The sequence below is a fragment of the Manis pentadactyla genome, chromosome 1 (genome assembly GCF_030020395.1).
Source record: "Manis pentadactyla isolate mManPen7 chromosome 1, mManPen7.hap1, whole genome shotgun sequence".
Taxonomy (NCBI): Eukaryota; Metazoa; Chordata; class Mammalia; order Pholidota; family Manidae; genus Manis; species Manis pentadactyla.
The window spans coordinates 183,130,995-183,140,043 of record NC_080019.1 but is presented as its reverse complement, the minus strand read 5'-3'; positions in this window follow the sequence as shown (position 1 = coordinate 183,140,043).

Sequence of the window (9,049 nt, the reverse complement as noted above, 5' to 3'; positions counted from 1 at the left end):
TGGAACTGAACACAGTATTTGAGGGCATGTATAATTCACAAGAATTTAAAGACTCACCTAAAGCTAAGGGCGCACCTGGAAGAACCAGGTTTGTGGTCACCTTTGGCTATGAGTAACTAACTTCTTAAAGTCTGCTGAGGGATTTGCCCTCAATTACCTTTTTTCACGCCTTAACTTTTAACATGATAGCTGTATTTTGGAGATTCTGAAGACATTTCTTTATTGAATTCAACAGAGCCCTTGGATTTGGAAAGTCTTTTTAGCACCTAAGGCCTTAAGACACATTCGATATCTTAGTAGATACTAGTATGGTATTTCCTAAAAAGAAAAGAAAATTAGTGGTTGCAGGTGTTTGGGTGAAGGAAGGGGAAATCAGTGGAGCAAAGGAAATTTTTAAGTCTGTGACATTTTTTATGATTAATACTGAACCAAAGATATGTGTTTTCCAACAGATAGAATGGTACAACAGAAAGAGTGAATGCTGAACTATAAATTTAACTAATAATAAAGTGTCCATGTTGTTTCACAATCTGTAATTAATAAGCCATAATAATTAAGATGTTTAGTAATAAGGGAAAATGCATGTATGTGTGTGATATATAGGAAATGATTGTTTTTCAAGTTCAATTTTTCTGTAAATTACAAATGTTGTAAAAATAGGGCCATTTAAATCATAAAGTGAAATTATATAAGATGCAAGATATATAGTGCAGAAATGGAAGGAAATGCTGTCTTTAAATGTATGAAAGAAGTTATAATCTGAAATTTTGAAAGAAACTGGGATAGATGTCATATCAGAGAGAAGGGGCAGGATTTCAGACAGTAACATTTAATCAACTTTCAACACTACTTATGAACACATTTTTGATTACTGTGATTTCCCACAGCTTTTGAACACGTTGATTCCATGCTTGTCAAAGTCCATAGAACTCTACAGCACAAGGAATGAAGAGTAAACATGGATTGTAATAATTATATTCATCAAACTTGGTTCATCAATGTTTTCAATTATTTTTCCAAGTAGTACGCCAACTAAAAAGTATGCCAGATATGATGAGCAATGTTCTAAATTTTAACTTTTTAAAATGATTTCTAGCATTACTTCAGTGTACACAACAGTCAAGCATATTTGTATTGGCTCTCAAATGTTTCTGTTTCCATATCTCAAAACAGACAAATATTAAGATATAAAAAATTCACTCTTGTGACTCAGGAATAAAATTATAAAAAGCATACAAAGGATGGTTGAACTTTGAATTTGACATTTTTCACTCTTTTAATTTGAAATGGAGTATAGCAATCTAAAGAAAAACAGAGATAAAGAAATATCTAATTGAAAAAAAAAGCAAATACTTTCAAATATGATTGGAATACAAAATTATGAAGAACCCAATCAGGGTCTGACATGTTCAAACAATGAACACACAACATTCTTTCTGATAAACTGATGGAGTGGCTTTTCTACCTGGTATTCGTAAAGTACATTAGAAAAAATAAACTTCTATATATTCAAAGTAAGCAGCATAAAGAATTGACAAAGTGATGCAATAACTTCTAAGGGCAACGCTGACAAGCAACAAGGCCATCTTAAGCATTTTAATGAGTGTGAGGGCCTTTGTGTTAGGGACAATAAATTAACAAGTTATGTTAACTAGGTGTAATAAAAAGGAGGGTATACACGTGATGGATCATGTACTCTCACTAGGGTATATGAGCCCTCCTATACACATGCTGACAGTCACTCTCAGGATTTTGCCTTGAACAGCAAACCAAACTCACCATCCCTGACACAATGGGCTACTGCGGCGGCTACTATGGAGGCCTGGGCTACGGCTATGGCTATGACCTCGATGGCCTGGGCTATGGCTGTTTCTATGGCAGCTATGGATATGGACCTTTCTATGGAGGCTACGGATATGGCTGCTATCGTCCATGGAACTATGGAAGATACTGGTCTGGCTACTGGTGAAATACTGCCATGAAAGCCCAACATCTAGGGCCATAAGGCTGGTAAAGAATGTACACAAAATTTGAACCAAAGAAGATCACCCAGGAACAAGCCAAGATAAGAAAAATTAATAGCTCACATCTTGTCTTGTAAGAATATATATATTTTTATTTTGTTATCATTAATTTACAATTACATGAAGAACATTATGTTTACTAGGCTCTCGCCTACCCCAAGTCCCCCCAACAAACCCCATTACAGTCACTGTCCATCAGCATAGTAAGATGTTGCAGAATCACTACTTGTCTTCTCTGTGTTGCACAGCCCTCCCCATTTCCCCACCCACCACCTTATACATGCTAATCATAATACCCCCTTTCTTCTTCCCTGCTCTTATCCCTTCCTACCCTCCCATTCTTCCCAGTCTCTTTCCCTTTGCTAACTGTTAGTCCATTCTTGGGTTCTGTGATTATGATGCTGTTTTGTTCCTTCAGTTTTTCTTTTGTTCTTATACTCCACAGATGAGTGAAATCATTTGGTATTTGTCTTTCTCTGCTTGGCTTATTTCACTGAGCATAATACCCTCTAGCTCCATCCATGTTGTTGCAAATGGTTGGATTTGTTTTCTTCTTATGGCTGAATAATATTCCATTGTGTATATGTACCACATCTTCTTTATCCATTCATCTACTGATGGACATTTAGGTTGCTTCCAATTCTTGGCTATTGTAAATAGTGCTGCGATAAACATAGGGGTGCATCTGTCTTTTTCAAATTGGAGTGCTGCATCCTTAGGGAAAATTCCTAGAAGTGGAATTCCTGGATCAAACAGTAAGTCTATTTTGAGCATTTTGAGGAACCTCCATACTGCTTTCCACAATGGTTGAAATAATTTACATTCCCACCAGCAGTGTAGAAGGGTTCCCCTTTCTCCACAACCTCACCAACATTTGTTGTTGTTTGTCTTTTGGATGATAGCTATCCTTACTGGTGTGATATCTCATTGTGGTTTTAATTTGCATTTCTCTGATAACTAGTGATGTGGAGCATCTTTTCATGTGTCTGTTGGCCATCTGAATTTCTTCTTTGGAGAACTGTCTGTTTAGCTCCTCTGCCCATTTTTTAATTGGATTATTTGCTTTTTGTTTGTTGAGGTGTGTGAGCTCTTTATATATTTTGGATGTCAAGCCTTTATCAGATCTGTCATTTAAGAATATATTCTCCCATACTGTAGGGTACCGTTTTGTTCTATTGATGGTGTCCTCTGCTGTACAGAAGCTTTTCAGCTTGATATAGTCCCACTTGTTCATTTTTGCTTTTGTTTACCTTGCCTGGGGAGATATGTTCATGAAGAAGTTGCTAATGTTTATGTCCAAGAGGTTTTTGCCTATGTTTTTTCTAAGAGTTTTATGCTTTCATGACTTACATTCTGGTCTTTGATCCATTTTGAATTTACTTTTGTATATGGGGTTAGACAGTGATCCAGTTTCATTCTCTTACATGCATCTGTCCAGTTTTGTCAGCACCATCTGTTGAAGAGACTGTCATTCCCCCTTTGTATGTCCATGGCTCCTTTATCAAATATTAATTGACCATATATGTTTGGGTTAATGTCTGGAGTCTCTAATCTGTTCCACTGGTCTGTGGCTCTGTTGTTGTGCCAGTACCAAATTGTCTTGACTACTGTGGCTTTGTAGTAGAGCTTGAAGTTGGGGAGTGAGATCACCCCGACTTTATTTTTCTTTCTCAGAATTGCTTTGGCTATTCAGGGTCTTTGTTGTTTCCATATGAATTTTTGGACTATTTGTTCCAGTTTGTTGAAGAATGTTGTTGGTAATTTGATAGGAATTGCATCAAATCTGAATATTGCTTTGGGCAGGATGGCCACTTTGATGATATTAATTCTTCTTAGCCAAGAGCATGGGATGAGTTTCCATTTGGTAATGTCCTCTTTAATTTTTCTTAAGAGTGTCTTATAGTTTTCAGGGTATAGGTCTTTCAGTTCTTTGGTTAGGTTTATTCCTAGGTATTTTATTCTCTTGATGCATTTGTGAATGGAATTGTTTTCCTGATTTCTCTTTCTATTGGTTCATTGTTAGTGTATAGGAAAGCCACAGATTTCTGTGTGTTAATTTTGTATCCTGCAACTTTGCTGTATTCCAATATCAGTTCTAGTACTTTTGGAGTGGAGCCTTTAGGGTTTTTTATGTACAATATTATGTCATCTGCAAATAGTGACTGTTTACCTTCTTCTTTACCAATCTGGATTCCTTGTATTTCTTTGTTTTGTCTAATTGCCATGGTTAGGACCTCCAGTACTATGTTTAAATAACAGTGGAGAGAATGGGCATCCCTGACTTGTTCCAGATCTCAGAGGAAAAGCTTTCAGCTTCTCGCTGTTCAGTATGATGTTGGCTGTGTGTTTATCATATATGGCCTTTATTATGTTGAGGTACTTGCCCTCTATTCCCATTTTGCTGAGAGTTTTTATCAAGAATGGATGTTGAACTTTGTCAAATGCTTTTTCAGCATCTGTGGAGATGATCATGTGGTTTTTGTCTTTCTTTTGTTTATGTGGTGGATGATGTTGATGGATTTTTGAATGTTGTACCATCCTTGCATCCCTGGGATAAATCCCACTTGGTCGTGGTGTATGATCCTTTTGGTGTATTTTTGAATTGGATTTGTTAATATTTTTTGAGTATTTTTGCATCTACGTTCATCAGGGATATTGGTCTGTAGTTTTCTTTTTTGGTGCGGTCTTTGCCTGGTTTAGGAAATAGGTTGATGTTGGCTTCATAGAATGCGTTTGGGAGTATTCCCTCCTCTTTTATTTTTTGAAAAACTTTAAGGAGAATAGGTTTTATGTCTTCTCTGTATGTCTGATAAAATTCCGAGGTAAATCCATATGGCACGGGGCTTTTGTTCTTTGGTAATTTTTTGATTACCGCTTCAGTTTCATTGCTGGTAATTGGTCTGTTTAGATTTTCTGTTTCTTTCTGGGTCAGTCTTGGAAGGTTATATTTTTCTAGGAAGTTGTCCATTTCTCCTAAGCTTCCCAGCATGTTAGCATATAGGTTTTCATAGTAATCTCTTTTAATTCTTTGTATTTCTGTGGGGTCCATCGTGATTTTTCCTTTCTCGTTTCTGATTCTGTTGATGTGTGTTGATTCCCTTTTTCTCTTAATAAGTGTGGTTAGAGGCTTATCAATTTTGTTTATTTTCTCACAGAACCAGCTCTTGGTTTCACTGATTTTTGCTATTGTTTTATTCTTCTCAATTTTGTTTATTTCTTCTCTGATCTTTATTATGTCCCTCCTTCTGCTGACTTTAGGCCTCATTTGTTCTTCTTTTTCCAATTTTGATAATTGTGACGTTAGACTATTCATTTGGGTTTTTTCTTCCTTCTTTAAATATGCCTATATTGCTATATACTTTCCTCTTGAGACTGCTTTCGCTGCATCCCACAGAAGTTGGGGCTTTGTGTTGTTGTTGTCATTTATTTCCATATATTGCTGGATCTCCATTTTAATTTGGTCATTGATCCATTGACTCTTTAGAAGCATGTTGTTAAGCCTCCATGTGTTTGTGAGCCTTTTTGCTTTCTTTGTACAATTTATTTCTAGTTTTATACCTTTGCGGTCTGTAAAGTTGGTTGGTAGAATTTCAATCTTTTTGAATTTACTAAGGCTCTTTTTGTGGCCTAGTATGTGGTCTATTCTGGAGAATGTTCCATGTGCACTCGAGAAGAATGTGTATCCTGTTGCTTTTGGGTGTAGAATTCTATAGATGTCTATTAGGTCCATCTGTTCTAGTGTGTTGTTCAGTGCCTCTGTGTCCTTACTTATTTTCTCTCTGGTGGATCTGTCCTTTTGAGTAAATGGTGTGTTGATGTCTCCTAAAATGAGCGCATTGCATTCTATTTCCTCCTTTATTTCTGTTAGTATTTGTTTCACATATGCTGATGCTCCTGTGTTGGGTGCATATATATTTATAATGGTTATATCCTCTTGTTGGACTGAACCCTTTATCATTATGTAATGTCCTTTATCTGTTGTTACTTTCTTTGTTTTGAAGTCTTTTTTGTCTGATACTAGTACTGCAACACCTGCTTTTTTCTCCCTATTGTTTGCATGAAATATCTTTTTCCATCCCTTGACTTTTAGTCTGCGCATATCTTTGGGTTTGAGGTGAGTCTCTTGTAAGCAGCACATAGATGGGTCTTGTTTTTTTATCCATTCAGTGACTCTATATCTTTTGATTGGTGCATTCAGGCCATTGACATTTATGGTGATTATGGATAGGTATGTACTTATTGCCATTTCAGGCTTTAGATTCGTGGTTACCAATGGTTCCAGATTACTTTCCTTACTATCTAAGAGTCTAACTTAACTCACTTAGTATGCTCTTACAAACACAATCTATGGATTCTTTTCTCTTTCTCCTCCTTTTTCCTCCTCCTTCATTCTTTATATATTAGTATCAAATTCTGTTCTTTTTGTCTATCCCTTGATTGACTTTGGGGATAGTCAATCTAATTTTGCATTTGCCTCGCAATCAGCTGCTCCACCCTCCCTACCATGGTTTTACTACCTCTGGTGACAGCTATCCAACCCTAGGAACACTTCCATCTATAGCAGTCCCTCCAAAATAGACTGCAGAGATGGATTGTGGGAGGTAAACTCTCTCAGCTGTTGCTTATCTGGAAATTGTTTAATACCGCCTTCAAATTTAAATGATAATCTCACCAGAAAAAATAATCTTGGTTCCAGGCCCTTCTGCTTCATGGCATTAAATACATCATGCCACTCCCTTCTGGCCTGTAAGGTTTCTGCTGAGAAGTGTGAGCCCGATGGGCTTTCCTTTGTATGTGATCTTATTTCTGCCTCTGGCTGCTTTTAACAGTCTGTCCTTATCCTTGATCTTTCCCATTTTAATTAGTATGTGTCTTGGTGTTGTCTTCCTTGGGTCCCTTGTGTAGGGGGATCTGTGGATCTCCATGGCCTGACAGACTATGTCCTTCCCCAGATTGGTTAAGTTTTCAGCAACTACCTCCTCAAAGACACTTTCTATCCCTTTCTATCCCTCTTCTTCTTCTGGTATCCCTATAATGTGAATATTGTTCCGCTTGGATTGGTCACACTGTTCTCTCAATATCCTTTCATTTTTAGAGACCCTTTTTTCTCTCTGTGCCTCAGCTTCTTTGTATTCCTCTTCTCTAGTTTCTATTTCATTTATTGTCTCCTCCACCGTATCCAACCTGCTTTTAATACCCTCCATCATGTTCTTTAACGATTGGATCTCTGATCTGAATTCATTCCTGAGTTCTTGGATGTCTTTCCGTACCTCCATTAGGATGTTGATGATTTTTATTTTGAACTCCCTTTCAGGAAGTGTCACGAGGTCCATTTCATTTAAATTTTTCTCAGGAGTTGTATTAACAATTTTACTCTGGACAAGGTTCCTTTCGCGTTTCATGTTTGTATATGGTGCCCTCTAGTGTCCAGAAGCTCTATTCTGGAGCTGCTGAGCCCTGAAGCAATGTCAGGGGTCACAGGGGAGGGGTACTTGGGGTAGGAAAGAGCTGTTCCCTGCCTCCCGACTGCTGTGCCTGTCTCCACTGCCTGAGATAGTGGGCCGCTTACACAGGTATAAGTTTTTGTCCCAGAGCATCCAAATATGGATCCCTGCTTTCCACAAGAAGCCAGAATCCCAGTCTCCCTAGGAACTCTGCCTGGATTAACTTTCCAACCCAGTAGTCATGTGAGTCTCATGAAAGCACCATGAAATGTAGGTTTCTGCTCTCAGCACAGATCTCTGGAGCTAGGTATTCAGCAGCCCCAAGCCTTCCACTCCCTCCCTGCTCCATTTCTCTTCCTCCTGCTGGTGAGCTGGGGTGTGGGAGGGGGTTGGGTCCTGTGGAGCCACAGCTTTGGTACGTTACCCCGTTAGGTAAGGTCTGCTCTTTTCTCCAGGTGTATGCAGTCTGGTGCCATACTCTTTCCTGTTGCTCTCTCAGAATTAGCTGTGCCAATTAAATTTTCTAATTGTATCCAGTTTTAGGAGGAAGCATCTGTCTCTCCTCTCATGCCACCATGTTTAATCCTTTCATCTTATAAGAATATTTACCATACTACTTTTACCTGCTTCATGTCTCCTGGTGGCCCCTATTTGTTGTTTCATTACTGTGGTATTTCTCTGTACCCTTTGCAATAAATTATTCTGATTTGAAATGGCACGTGATGGCTTTCATTATTTTGTTAATTCTGTTGACTCGGACTCTCCTTTTCAGCATGTATTTCCCATTTGAGTTCTTCCAAGACCAGTGTCCTGAAGTTCTGGTTATGTGTTCCAACCATTACCACAGCAGAACTAACACAGAGTTTGTGAGAATTAGTCTACTTTCAACATTAATCACCTCATGTTTTCTAAGTGGTGCTGGTATGTTTTAAGGTCTTTACCCTGTTAATTTTAGTGTATGTAGCTCTGACTAAAAAAAAGTTAGCTAGTAAAGAATGCTGCATATCAATGCCATTGAAATATTCAGAGAAATCATTTTGATTTGCAAGCTCATCTCATTTACTTCACATAAAACCCAATTTGGGCAGCTGCACATCAGGGCCTACCCTTTTAGTCAGCCTAGTCATAGCATATTAACTTTAAAATGCCTGGACATAGGAATAGCTCTGTTCCTCCATTGGATGACTCTGTTACTTTGTTTTTCACAGAGTACAACATTAGCTATTCTATTGTCTGTATGCATAATAGTACTTCTCCTGAGTTTGAGCAAAGGGCTTCTCTTGGTGCAAAGAAGCATAGTAAGCAGGATGATTCCTTGGTGGTGTTTCAGATACTCCTTGAAGAATATGCGGTCAACATATCATTAGGATTTGAAATTTCCAGTTTATGAATCTCTGCTGGATCTTAGGGAAATACTCCAGCACTTTTTTAATTCCAGGGAAATGTTTTGGCTCATTATGGGAGGACATGTCACCACTGGTACCTCACTCCTGAATAAGATGTATATTTGGCAGAGATAAGTAGGCAGAGTGTGATATCCTAAAACCTATTAGATTTATTTGTGCTCCTATGGCTTTAGTT